Source organism: Limulus polyphemus, unplaced genomic scaffold (genome assembly GCF_000517525.1).
Source record: "Limulus polyphemus unplaced genomic scaffold, Limulus_polyphemus-2.1.2 Scaffold4675, whole genome shotgun sequence".
NCBI classification, from domain to species: Eukaryota; Metazoa; Arthropoda; class Merostomata; order Xiphosura; family Limulidae; genus Limulus; species Limulus polyphemus.
In genome coordinates, this window is record NW_013670285.1 from 27069 (window position 1) to 41671 (window position 14603).

A 14603-nucleotide genomic window follows, 5' to 3' on the forward strand; every position below is an offset into this window, starting at 1 on the left:
CACTATAAAACCAATTTCTGACTATACCATTTCTTCACTATACGACCAATTTCTGACTACACCATTACTTTCTTATCTGATCAATTTCTGACTTCAGCATTACTTTCTTATCTGACCAATTTCTGACTACACCATTACTTTCTTATCTGATCAGTTTCTGACTTCAGCATTACTTTACTATATGTCTTATATTTGACAACAACATCACTATACGACGAATTCCTGACTACACCGTTACATTACTATACGACCCGTATCTAATTACATTACTATAAGACCGTTACCTGACCAACATCTGACTATCAATGTATGTTGATTACTAATCAATATCTAACTGATTATCACTTTATCTGACTAACTAGCTCCCTGTCTAACTTGTTACTTTCTCATCTGACTAGTATTAAACTAATTTGTTCCGTTCTTGCCTAGGTGTCATCTGGCTCTGTAGCCTAGGTAATTTTTTTTCTTCTAACACTACAATCATATTTTAATATAATAAAAACCTTTAATATTGTTAGACTTTAAACTGCTTTCAAACAGTTTTGAACTTTAGAACAAGTATTACTAAGTCGAAAAGCACAAAGATTTAAGACTTACCGAAATCAAGAAACGTTATTCAGGCTTGCTGGGGAAAAAAAAGGCTTACTGAGCAAAAAACTTAGGCTTACCACACAAAAAGGGTTAGACTTAACGAAAAGAGTTAGGCTTACTAAACGCAAAGAGTTTGATTAACTGAATACAAAGGATTAGACTTACCGAACACATAGGTTTAGTCTTACTGAATTAAATAATAGATTAAACAATCGTCAAGTTATTTATATTTTTTGATTAAAAGAAGGATGGCGTTTCGAGCTCGCGCTCTTCGTCAGATCGTACAGTTTACTGAACACAAAACATTTCGTTGTTTTATCATTATATCACTAAGCTATTGTCCAAGCAAGTTACTTGCTTATATCAGAACTAAATATTAACTCAGTAAATAAGTAGCTAATTTAGTATAACAGTCTAAGTAGGAGTATCCAATGTTCGCTATTAGCGTTATTTTCGACTGAAGATAGTTGGCCATATATATATATATATACAACTTTCTAAACCAATTAACTTGCTCTTTATCATGATAGATCGTTTTGTTGAATATTGTCGTAATGATAAACACATTTTTCAGATTCTTTCACGATGATTTCGCGTCTTTTAAGTTTATTTCATAACCTATTTTTAAGAATCTCATATAATTATCATAAAACAAATTAAAGAATGCAAAACTAGATGTACGTAATTTAGGGTCAAAAACTTTGGATATTTTACAAATATTATACTGTATTCTAAAACCCATTGTTTTGCCAAGTTGCTAACCTGCGTTACTGGCGCGTGCGTTAACGTCATATACTCCATTCAGCGATTACCAATCAGAATAAGATGGAATACTGTTTGCCAATCAGCTGTTTTCCTGAACTGTTTACCCTGTGCTCCAGCGACTGTGAGTGTTTCTGTGGTATAGTTCTAGATTCTTACGGGTGGCGCCACACCGTGGGCGGATCATATACCAGCCACCCTAGCAGTAGATTTGTTTGATAGAGGTCTGTCTATGTTGTATTCGGATGATTGACTGACGGACGTAGTGTGGGCTTTAGGGTTAAGAGATTCCATAAAATTCGTACAATAATGGTCAGTATTAATGAGGAACATAGCCTATCGCAAGTATAACGTGGTAATGAGAGATAAACAGCTGAAAAAGTCAAGGTATATTGTTAAATAATTTGTTATAAAATACTTTTTATGTTTTTATACCCTATTAGTGCCACTTCGTCAAATCAGTTTCACGTGTCAAAGGCTCTGTGGCGACATCTGCATCCTGAGGTATGATTTGTTTTTTTTCTACTATTAAATTCTTACAAATTTACTTATTTACGTAATCACTAACTAGGTTATACTTGTGTGTTTTTTGTTTTATTGTTGTTGTTTTTTTCTTTGCCATTAAATACATTTCACGGTAAAATGGAAAAAGGTTAATTCTATATGTGCTGAATAAATCGTTAACAAATTCATCAGTTTACACATATCATATTTTACATTGCTTTATCTGCTCTTTCTGTAAAATTTCCTGGTCTACTGAGTCCACTGTCAACGGTTGTTAGAAATACATTTGTTGTGAATATGGTTTAGAAGTTCCAACCAATATAGTTACTTTTAGTCGAGTCTTTATCTGTATACAAAACGTTTGTGGTGTTACATTTTTCAGGTCTGTAAACCAAGATCATCACGGAGTTAGGTACAATGTCCACCCCAGAATAAGCTTCTAGACAGTCCAAAAATCACTTTGGCAAGTATCTGCCTTGCCTTTGCTATCGTACAAATCTTCAACAAAATACAAAACCGTGTTAATAATAATAATAAAAAAGTGTCGTTGGCTCTGTCGTTTCGTATCACGAGTTTCGACAACTTAAAAGTATAGATACGATGATATTTTCGTATCAGTTATAAATGTACTTACATTAGTATCAGTTCCTAGGATACAACGTTACAGTTGTGTATTTATAACTGATAATGGCACATTATTATACAACTGTAGCTTTGTATCCTAGGGACTGATACTAATGTAAGTAAATAACGTGCCAGTATCAGTTATAAATACACAACTGTAACGTTGTATCCTAGGAACTGATACTAATGTAAGTACATAATGTGCCATTATCAGTTATAAATATACAACTGTAGCTTTGTATCCTAGGGACTGATACTAATGTAAGTAAATAACGTGCCAGTATCAGTTATAAATACACAACTGTAACGTTGTATCCTAGGAATTGATACTAATGTAAGTAAATAATGTGTCAGTATCAGTTATAAATATACAACTGTAGCTTTGTATCCTAGGAACTGATACCAATGTAAGTAAATAATGTGCTAGGATCAGTTATAAATATACAACTGTAGCTTTGTATCCTAGGAACTGATACCAATGTAAGTAAATAATGTGCTAGGATCAGTTATAAATATACAACTGTAGCTTTGTATCCTAGGAACTGATAATATTGTAAGTAAATAACGTGCGAGGAAACGAAATGAAATAGGTAACTATTTATCCTATCGTTTTGTTTAACTAATATATTTTGCATTAATGGTAATATCACACTTGTTAATCAGTGCCAAAAATGGACTTTTTTACACACATTTCTCCAAACTGTTTATGCACTATACTACATTTGGATCCACAAGTTTGTTATTTTCGGGACCCTAATAACATATGATACACACATAAAATAAAAATACCATCAATATCACTATTAATTCCATTAATTAATCACTACTGGATGGGGGTCCTCTGTGTATTTAACATAGAAAACTAATTATTTTATTATTTCTTCTCTCTCTGTTCTTTATACTGAGTATTGTAACAGGTAGAAACATGAAATTGCTCGATATGATGCGCCCCCTAGTGACACAGCGGAATGTCGACGGACTTACAATGCTACAAACCGGGTTTTGGTGACCGTGGTGGGCAGAGCACAGATAGCCCATTGTGCATATTCGCGCTTAACTACAAATAATCAAACAATCAATATGATGCGAACCCTACCGGTAGTAAACAGTATTAAAAACAATTGGTAATTTAAGGTTAATATTTATTTTTTTAAAACACTTTTCCGTGCGATTGCAAATTGTTCTACTCGACGTGCAGTTTCTAAAATAAAAGTAAAAAAATAATAATTATTGGTATAATTAATCTTATCTCAAGTGAGTATTATTTGTTGTGAAATTTCGTTCACATTCCGTTACACAAGTGGGTTACAAATTCCTTGTTCTCCGCGTTTCTTGAAGTTTTGACTGTGGCAGAAGAACGTACCGCGTAAACATTTCGTAATCACAGAGTATTATATGTTAAACATATGACGTCACTTCTTCGGGGAAGTTATCACAATGCCTCTCATCCAATCACAGTTCCTCGAATTCCATCCCTTATTCATCTTTATGAATATTCACGACGTCTTCATGTTGTTTTGGATCAATTCCATTTTGGTGTCGTCATTTTGAATAGCTTTCCGATGGCTTAGATGTAAGTTTGTTTGTAGTTAACCACAAAGCTACGCAATAGGTTATCCGTGCTATGCCCACCACGGATATCGTAACCCGATTTTTATACTTATAAGCCCTCGCACTTACCGCTGACTCCCCAGTGGGTCAGCAGTAATTCTAAAGGTTTATAACACTAAAAACCAGGTTTCGATACCCTTGTTGGCCACAGTACAGCCCATTGTGTTTTTCTAGCCAATTTATTAAATTATTTTTTAGTAATACTATTTACATGATCCTGTTCTTCTACAACCTTATTGCCGTGTGAATATACTATAACTAAATGCACTGTTTAAAATAAAAAAAATCATTGAAACTTATCTCCATGTGCCTATAGGCCCGGCATGGCCAGGTGGTTAGGGCGCTCGACTCGTAATCTGAGGGTCGCGGGTTCGAATCCCCATCACACCAAACATGCTCGTCCTTTCAGCCGTGGGGGTGTTATAACGTGACGGTCAATCCCACTATTCGTTGGTAAAAGAGTAGCCCAAGAGTTGGCGGGAGGTGGTGATGACTAGCTGCCTTCCCTCTAGTCCTACACTGCTAAATTAGGGACGGCTAGCGCAGATAGCCCTCGTGTAGCTTTGCGCGAAATTCAAAACAAACAAACCATGGGCCTACAGGCAGTTTGTATTGTTTGGTGACACACCTAACGATGTTGTAACAAGGAACGAACACGACAGAGAAAGATTGGAGCCAGAGACACAGACGTGAAAGAATATCCATAAGTTATACGTCTGTGTTTCAAAAGTGAACTTGGTCTCATTTCCCACTTCACCAATGTACGTTTTATTTGTTTCGGGGGAGGGGGTATTAAGAACAACACAGTGAGGGTAAGTTACGTAATATTACGTCATTGGTATATGGCTGTAATACATGCTCTAGGCTTTGCTAAGATGTCGTCTGGGCAACCATAAAGTGGGAGCACTAGCAAAACCCGCGTGAGTTTGAAGAGGTCGTACTGGTGCTGTATTGCCGCGAAGCTAGATAAAGTACAGTTATCGCTATAGTTCTGACTGGGATTCCGTTTCAAGAACCGACTTTACGACCGAAGTGTGGGTAAGGATTAGAGGCTATCTCGACAGCTACGGCAGGCGACCAGTTAAAATGAACAACATATGTCGCTAATAAATTCAAGAGCTCGGGTGTGGATTTTCCAGTCCAGCAACACCTGCCAACACGTTCTTTTTCTGTGAATTGGTTGGTTAGGTTATTGGCGTTTTTCTCCTTGCGTCTTGGTTTCTGAAATTTGGTAAAGGGGTTTGTTGTGTTCCGAACTATTTGTTTTGGCCTCTTCTTCCGGGAAACTTGGGGTAAATAGACCCTCGGTGGCTAGTAAAGAAAAGAACTAAAGATTTATATGTCCGTGTAAAGAGAATGGTTTATCTTCCATCCACCAGAGGGATTTATAAACTCGCCGATGGGGCAGAACACCCATTTTCAAAGGACAAGTTCAATACTGTTTTTTATACAATTTTATATGTAATAACATTGTTTTTTATCCCTTCTCTTTTCGAAGTGTTTTTATCCTTTCTTTTCATTGTGGCTATGAAAGCTTATGTCTCAACGTATGATATTATACGTTTTATTTGTTGTGTTTTTTATAGACACTGATTGCTCTTTGATAAATGGTTCGCTGTTTTTACATTCAAGCTCGAATGTTTCTGAAGAGCGCCTTTTTCTTCCCGAAGAAGAAGATACCACTCTTCTTCTTGCTGAGAAAGATACCACTCTTCTTCCTGATGAAGAAGATACCACTCTTCTTCTTGATGAAAAAATATCATTCTTCTTCCTGATGAAGAAGATACCACTTTTCTTCTTGATGAAAAAATATGTCATTCTTCTTCCTGATGCAGAAGATATCACTCTTCTTCTTGATGAAAAAGATATCATTCTTCTTCCTGATGAAGAAAGATATCATTCTTCTTCCTGATGAAGAAAGATATTACTATTTTTCCGATGAGATAAAAACTATTCTTTCTTCTTCCTAATGAAAAAAACAAAAACTTATTAATTTAACAATAAAAATATATCCCATATATATACGTCTGTTAGCGACTATGGTCAACATGCCATGCAGAGCTTAAACATTTATATGATGAACAGTTTCTATTCTGTTATGCTGAAACTATTTTACAACTAAACGTTGATAGGATGCAGAACCACTCGTCTTGTAGTTACAGAATGCCCGTACTGGCACCGACGCTTTAGGATGTATTTATCTTTACCTTAGTGTTTCCATACTTGGCCCGACGCTATGTTATTCTCAAATTCACACAGAAAAAGAATCGAATATATTCATTTTACACAAAATGATTTTAAAGATTATACAACTTCACTGCCTAGTTAATGGTTGAAAGCAACTCTGAAAGACCATCCCATCAGTTTTCATAATACATAACATTTTACGCGTGGTTGATATAATACTTTTTATTTGATCTTTATAAGTAAATCAGAACAAGACTTTTTGTGTAACTTCTGATAATTTATTTTACATTTTGTCCCCCGATGTGACAGCGGTAAGTCCACGGACTTGCAACGCTAAAATTCGGGGTTAGATATTCCGCAATGGAGACAACAAATAACTCATTATGGCTTTGTTATAAAGCAAGCAAACAAACAATTTAAATTTTTACAAGCAAACAACAACCTTCCTGCAGCTGTAGAAAATATTTCTGCTACCGCTGACACCTGAAATCGAAAATCTCAATCTTTGTCGATTGTGTGCGTTGCGTAGTAAAAACTTAGTCCAACGTAACAAATAAATAAATAAATACGATGTTGTTGTTTTCTTTGCTTAAGTTATTACTAATCTCCCTATGGTTCTCTTCTCGTGATAGGCCCCCTTCTCCACGTGTCTGCTGTTATTATGTGTTTTTATTTTCTGGTAACGTCGATTCATGTGCAGTGTGCTTGTGCTTTTAGACACTCATCACGCGCTGTTCATATATATAGAACATCTCGTGGCTATTCACTGGGGAGAGGAGGAAAGGGTTAATAACTTGTTTTGATTGTCGCTTAATAATATTAATAGCACGTGCAAATCAGTAACAGAGCTCTGAATTCATATTAATACCGCGATGGTGATGGTTTGAAGAGATAAAGCTTGCATTCGACTGACACGTGCTAATCCAATTTCTGACGTGGTGCTCATAAATTCTCGTGAATCCATGCTCTTAACATCTTCTCTGTAAATAGCCTAGCTACCAGCAAAAGATCGGTGGGGGGGGGGGGTTACGAAAAAATAAATATCCAAGAATATTTTAAGGTTACAGGCGCAAACCCATAAAAGTGGATAAACACTATGTAACGGTCAGCACCCCCAGAAAAGAACGCATGCAATTGCAAGGGAGCATCTAATGGCATTTCCCTTTGATGCCTCAGTTTGTTTTTTTTTGTCTTGTGCCTATCCTGTTAAGTCAATATCATATGGCCTGGCATGGCCAGGTGGTTAGGGCGCTCGACTCGCAATCTACGGATCGCAGGTTCGAATCCCCATCCCACCAACCATGTTCACCCTTTCAGCCGTGGAGACGTTATAATGTGACGGTTAGTCCCGCTATCCGTAGTCCAAGAGTTGGCGGTCGGTGGTGATGTTGACTAGCTGCCTTTCCTCTAGTCTTTCACTGCTAAATTATGGACGGCTAGCGTAGATAGCCTTCGTGCATATTGCGCGAAATTTAACCCAAGCTATCAATTTCGCATGGTGTTATTCTTGTGTTTTTAGTTTCGTTAACGATTTTAAAATCGCCTTAAAATTATTTATTTTTGTTATGTTCGTAATGTATATGAGGTTGTCTAGGCATGATTTTTACTGTGGTATCACTTGGGATTTTTTGTGGAAACACTCTGGGGTTTCCTATGTACAAGTGTGGTATTTTTGTAGCAACTCTCTGGGGTTTCCTATGTACAAGCGTGGTATTTTTGTGGCAACTCTCTGTGGTTTCCTATGTACAAGCGTGGTATTTTTGTGGCAACTCTCTGTGGTTTCCTATGTACAAGTGTGGTATTTTTGTGGCAACTCTCTGGAGTTTCCTATGTACAAGTGTGGTATTTTTGTGGCAACTCTCTGGAGTTTCCTATGTACAAGTGTGGTATTTTTGTGGGAACTCTCTGGGGTTCCCTATGTACAAGTGTGGTATTTTTGTGCCAACTCTCTGGGGTTTCCTATGTACAAGTGTGGTATTTTTGTGGCAACTCTTTGGAGTTTCCTATGTACAAGTGTGGTATTTTTGTGGGAACTCTCTGGGGTTTCCTATGTACAAGCGTGGTATTTTTGTGGGAACTCTCTGGAGTTTCCTATGTACAAGCGTGGTATTTTTGTGGCAACTCTCTGGGGTTTCCTATGTACAAGTGTGGTATTTTTGTGGCAACTCTCTGGGGTTTCCTATGTATAAGTGTAGTATTTTTGTGGCAACTCTCTGGGGTTTCCTATGTATAAGCATGGTATTTTTGTGGCAACTCTCTGGGGTTTCCTATGTACAAGTGTGGTATTTTTGTGGGAACTCTCTGTGGTTTCCTATGTACAAGCGTGGTATTTTTGTAGCAACTCTCTGGGGTTTCCTATGTATAAGCATGGTATTTTTGTGGCAACTCTCTGGGGTTTCCTATGTACAAGTGTGGTATTTTTGTGGGAACTCTCTGTGGTTTCCTATGTACAAGCGTGGTATTTTTGTAGCAACTCTCTGGGGTTTCCGATGTACAAGTGTGGTATTTTTGTGGCAACTCTCTGGAGTTTCCTGTGTACAAGTGTGGTATTTTTGTTGCAACTCTTTGGTGTTTCCTATGTATAAATGTGGTATTTTTGTTGCAACTCTTTGGGGTTTCCTATGTATAAGTGTGATATTTTTGTTGCAACTCTTTGGTGTTTCCTATGTATAAGTGTGGTATTTTTGTAGCAACTCTGGGGTTTCCTATGTATAAGTGTGGTATTTTTGTGCCAACTCTCTGGGGTTTCCTATGTATAAATGTGATATTTTTGTTGCAACTCTTTGGGGTTTCCTATGTATAAATGTAGTATTTTTGTTGCAACTCTCTGCGACTTTTCTGGGATTTATTTTCTTTTTTTTTTAAACGGTTGATTTGTTGATATTGCATGAGTGCAGAAGAAGAACAAATATAAAAAAATGAGCTTAAAATATAGAGATGAGATATAAATTTTAAAGATGGTAAATAACTGATGTTAACAAGCAACAAACAAAATAGAAAGCACATGCACATAAGAATTACATTTGTTTTTCTTGTTCCGGAATCTAGGTTTCAGCTAGGAGTGAGAAAGGAGTATTGCCAGAAATGAGAGTGAAACCTTGAATGTGTATTTTTTCTAAGTAAGTTAAAGTAATTTTTATATTTGTGTATTCAGTAAGAGAACACTGACAGTAATAATTTAGGCAGTAATTGTTAAGGTTGGGGAAAATAAATGTTAACCTGAACCTCATTGGAGGAGAAAATGTTACTCTGAACCTGATTGGAGGAGAAAATGTTACCCTGAAACTGATTGGAGAAGAAAATGTTACCCTGAACCTGATTGGAGGAGAAAATATTACCCACAATCTTATATTCGTTGCGTAATATTCACTTTTCTTTGCACGTTGATGTGGGCTCAGTTTCTTGTTCGGTTTTGAAGTGTTTCACCCTTTCCTGCACGTAGATATGGGCTCAGTTTCTTGTTCGACTTTGAAGTGTTTTACCTTTTCTTACACGTAGATATGGGCTCATTTTTTTGTTCGACTTTGAAGTGTTTCACCTTTTCTTACACGTAAATATGGGCTCAGTTTCTTGTTCGATCTTAAAGTGTTTCACTTTGTTGCACATAGATGAGGACTCAATTTCTTGTTCGGTTTCAAATCTCATTTCTTTGTAATTCCAGTGTGGTTTCCGGTTGATCTGAGACTCAACTCTGTTCTGTAGTAAAACGCTTGATTTATCGAACACTCGACTCTTCGCAGCATCCAAAAACATTCATTGATCAAAATCCCGAAGTAAAAGAAGTTTGTTTGTTGTTAAACGTAAAGCTACATAATAGGCTGCCCGCCACGGGTATCGAAATTCGATTTTTAATCTTATAAGCCTTCTGAACTGCCGCTGAGCCACTGAAGAGAGAGAGGGGGGCTAAAGAAGTTCATTTTGATTTACTCAACACAGATTTACCGAACCTGGTTGATTAGTGAATATTGATTTACTGAAAACCTTTTACCGATTGTATCACAGCCACTCATTTATCAAACATAGATTGACTAATAGACCCTGATTTACCGAACCTGGTTGATTAGTGAATATTGATTTACTGAAAACCTTTTACCGATTGTATCATAGCCACTCATTTATCAAACATAGATTGACTAATAGACCCTGATTTCCTGCATCGTACTCTGGCTTCAGACTAAACCTACACTGAAAGTAAATGGAATCACCCGAAATTGACCTTCCCCACTGACCAACGACCCTAGGGCCGCGGTTCCTTTACTTACCGTGCACATTCAAGCTTCAGTTGATTGGAGAACATTCTGATTTACTAAAAGCTGCTTATCAAGAGTGAGGTTTGTTTATTACAGGTTTTCGTGACCTCCATACCATAGACAAATCTTCCTGTTCTCCAGTATATGAAAGTTCAGGTTCGTCAATAGATAATAGTAATAGTGGTCAAGTTGTAACAGGGAGAAGTCAGGTCAGACGTTGAAGTCCGAGGTACGTCTTGTAACTGTTGTAAACTTAAAAATAATATTTCATTTAACAGAAAAATTACTCTACGGTTATTAAAACGAATGGCATTTCTTTTTGTTTCTCTCTGTCTGAAGTTCTACTTGATTTGATAAGACAGTTGGATGATTTCTGACTTTTTTTTACTACGATATTAAGATGTTTAAAGACTTTATTAAGACAGATTAATTATCGTTTTTAATTTTCTACAAGAATTGATACTGAGATACTAACGACTAACCTCCCAGTGGCACAGCAGTATGTTTGCGGACTTATACTGCTATAAGTCGGGTTTCGATACAGAGCACAGATATCCCTTTGTGTAGCTTTATGCTTAATACCAAACAACAATAACAACATCTATAAATGTCTCATACACTCTTGAAGCATAAATATTTACAAATTAGATTTCAAGCCCCGTTGGTGGGTCAGCGGTAAATCTGATGGCTTATAACACTAAAAAAAAAAAAAAAAGAAAAAGTCAGATTTGGATACCCGCGGTTAGCTTTGCGCTTATCAACAAATAAACAATACATTTCAGAACTTATTAAATTACAGGTAGCTTATATAAAGTCAGGGTTGTATTTGACATTATGTTGAAGTACGTTATTCCAACTGCAGACGTGTTTATTTAATCGTAGCTCGCCTGATGATGTATTTATATTTTGTTTATTACTGTGCACCAAATGTTATATTACGTTACCGTCCATAACTAGCGCGAGTGGATTTTATTGTGAGGCACGCGGTATTTGTGATTTATTTGCGCAAACTCAAGTAAGGTATCATAGAACCAACTATCATGGTTGTTTGAAAAGTTAATAATATTGTGTCAATCGCACACAAAACCACGAGTATGTTAACTCTAATAAAGGATTGGAGAATTTGGATTCCTTTCCGTTAAGTGTTTGTTTCAGAAGTTTTAACCCCTCCTGGTGGCTTAACGGTAAGTCATTGAGCTGATAACGCTAGAAATTAGGTTTCGATACCCGTAATGGGAAGAGAACAGATAGCCCATTGTGTAGCTTTATGGTGTAGAACAAACAGATTTGTTTAGGTTTCACAGGGACTGCCTGCACAAAGGCTAAAAGGAAGGCAATTTCTCAGTATCACCCTCCGCCAACTCTTGGGCTACTCCTGCCTGACTGAATAATGGGATTAGTGTCAGTCTTATAGCAGACTCGCGGTCCCAAAATGCGGAGCGTGATTTTTGCAGCATCGAGTTATGAACCATAAACCCTAGAATTCACGGTCCCAGCACGCTAACTACTAGGCAACACCTAGTCCCCGTTCCATTAGTTACAGCATAACGTTGCGTAACCTAAAAACAATGTTATTAAGCACAAATCTACACAATGGGATATCTGTACTGTGCCCACCACGGGTATCGAAACCCGGTTTTTAGCGTTATAAACCTTCATACATCCCAATGAGGGGGGGGGGAGGCTGAAAAATTTAGTTGATAATGACAGAAATATTACAAGTTATGTAGTCAACCATCGGTGTAATCATTTGTTTTATTTGTTGTTTTGTCATTCTATTGTGCTGTTGTTGTTCAACTGTTCTTGCATGGTGTTAGATAATCTTATATCACATCAGATATTCCTCTAGGTAACCACCGGGCGGATCAAGTTTGTATAATTCTATAGCTAAATATTAACACCACAAACAGATGAACTTATATTAACGAACCTGAGTTGGGTCATTTATTTCTGTGTCTCGCTTCAAAGATGATAGATAGTCAACAAAGATACCGAGGGGGAGGATGACATGAAGGAAGTGTTAAAAAAATAGAGATAAAATTCTATTTAAATCGACAGCTTCTTATCCTAGCTCTGGTCTTCACTACATACTATGCAAGACCGCATCTCCAAACTAGCCGTCAAATATTACAAAAAAGCCGCTCATCGAAACTCACTCACTGCCGAATTCCACAAAATTGCCGCCACCCCCAAACCATGGTGCAAATACCTATCCCCATACAATATGATACACAACACCACTACCACATCTCCATGATCAACAGAAACAATCACAACTTACTGGTTTTGTTTTTACCTAATCAATACATTATTCAGTTTCATTTCAGGTTCACGTCACTGAATCCTCATTTGGGCACTAGTCGGGCAGTTATTTGGTCCCGACTAGTGAAAGTGGGTTTTCTCGGGGTACTCCCGTTTCCCCCCACATCTAATTCTCAGGCATTGGATCCGTAGATCCCAGCCTCGGCACCTTGATCCACCGATTCACTCCAGGCCCTGTAAAGGCCCGTTTGCGTATTTTGTTTCGATAACTTGTCATATTCGGCTGACGACTTGCTCCTTCTTCAAAGAACAACCGGTCCATGTTACTGCTACGGCTTGGACTTGCCTTCACTTCTGCCTACCTGCCTCTCCTTCACACGACCACCCATAGTATATGTGTGGGTATGCATGTATATGTATATATATATGTATGTAAATATATATTTTTTTTATTAACTAATCAATTAATTGATTGATTAATTGATCAATTGACCGTTCGCCCATTCGGCTCATTACTCCGGTGACCACTAGACGAAATGTAATCTATTACCACGAGCAGGGTGAAGGAGGATTGTTTAATCTTCGAACACCCTAGATTGATAATTGTTTCCTTCGGAAACAATTATTTTTAAATCTAAATAACTACCAGTTCTTCTTCTTCTTCTTCCTAGCTCTGGTGGGTAAAGAAGCAGCCCTGGAATAGTTAGGTTGCTCCAATGGACAGAAAGAAATGTGCTTTTTTCTGAATACGTTCACCGTGTCGGTTCTAAGAGCACGTGTTTCCATAAGCCTGCTGGTTGTTAGATACTTTCTAATTCTTCTCAGAACATTTTAAGGTCAAGAATGCAGATGGACACAGGTGGACGTCGGTCAGCCTGTTTAAAGTGTGAAAAGCTTAATTCAGGTACCCATCCATCATACCTGTCTTAAAAGCCTCTGTCCAGTTTTCTTCGTGCTGTTATCCTGAGGCTATTGTACTATTTTCTACCTGAAGAGACAGTGTAAAACAATATCCTTCGTCCACATGCTTTACTAAATAATCCAGGCTGATGACCAATACCACTGGCGCCAAAAAACTACCTCAGGGCAGTACATTGCAAATATTTAACTGGACAATAGCTTTGACCCCTGTGACCGGTTAGTGTCCTCAATAAAGGTCATTGGGAAGGGGATTAGGACAAAACAGATGTGTGTAAAATAAAACAATGTGAGAGACCAACAGTTTAGGAGAAGTAAGGGTTAACATATGCAGTGAATGTTCAGTAAGGCTGACTTTTTGAAATTAAGCAAATTTCTTGAAACGTATGCGTGGTAGGAGGCTGGGATATGTAAAGGTCACTGTAAGTATATGATAAAACATTTCATGTTTGCACTACTCACATTTTAAGCCTATTTTCGACTACTGAATGGACAGTGGATTATAAGGTTAGTTTTGTTTTTGGCGCATGTGTAGTATGTGTTGTGGGTACGTTATAAAACATACATTGCCGTTAGTTAAACAAAATGGTTGCCTCCGATGTGCGGATATCATTGCTCTACGAAACAGGGCACTGGTTATGAACATTTAGTTATGTGTAAATTCAGCGTATTTAAACACACGTGCAAATTGACTTCCACTCCTAGCTATACAAAATAACCATGTTTCATATGAAGACAAAGTATGTTATTAGATTATTTTCACGCATTTTTTTTTTGGGGGGGGTCAAAATCTTATCTTTGATATTTTAAATTCTGCATATTTTTTATAAAATATTTTGTTTGATTTCTTCAGCTGTAATGCCCTATTTCTTTTTTAATAAACATGTTAGGTTG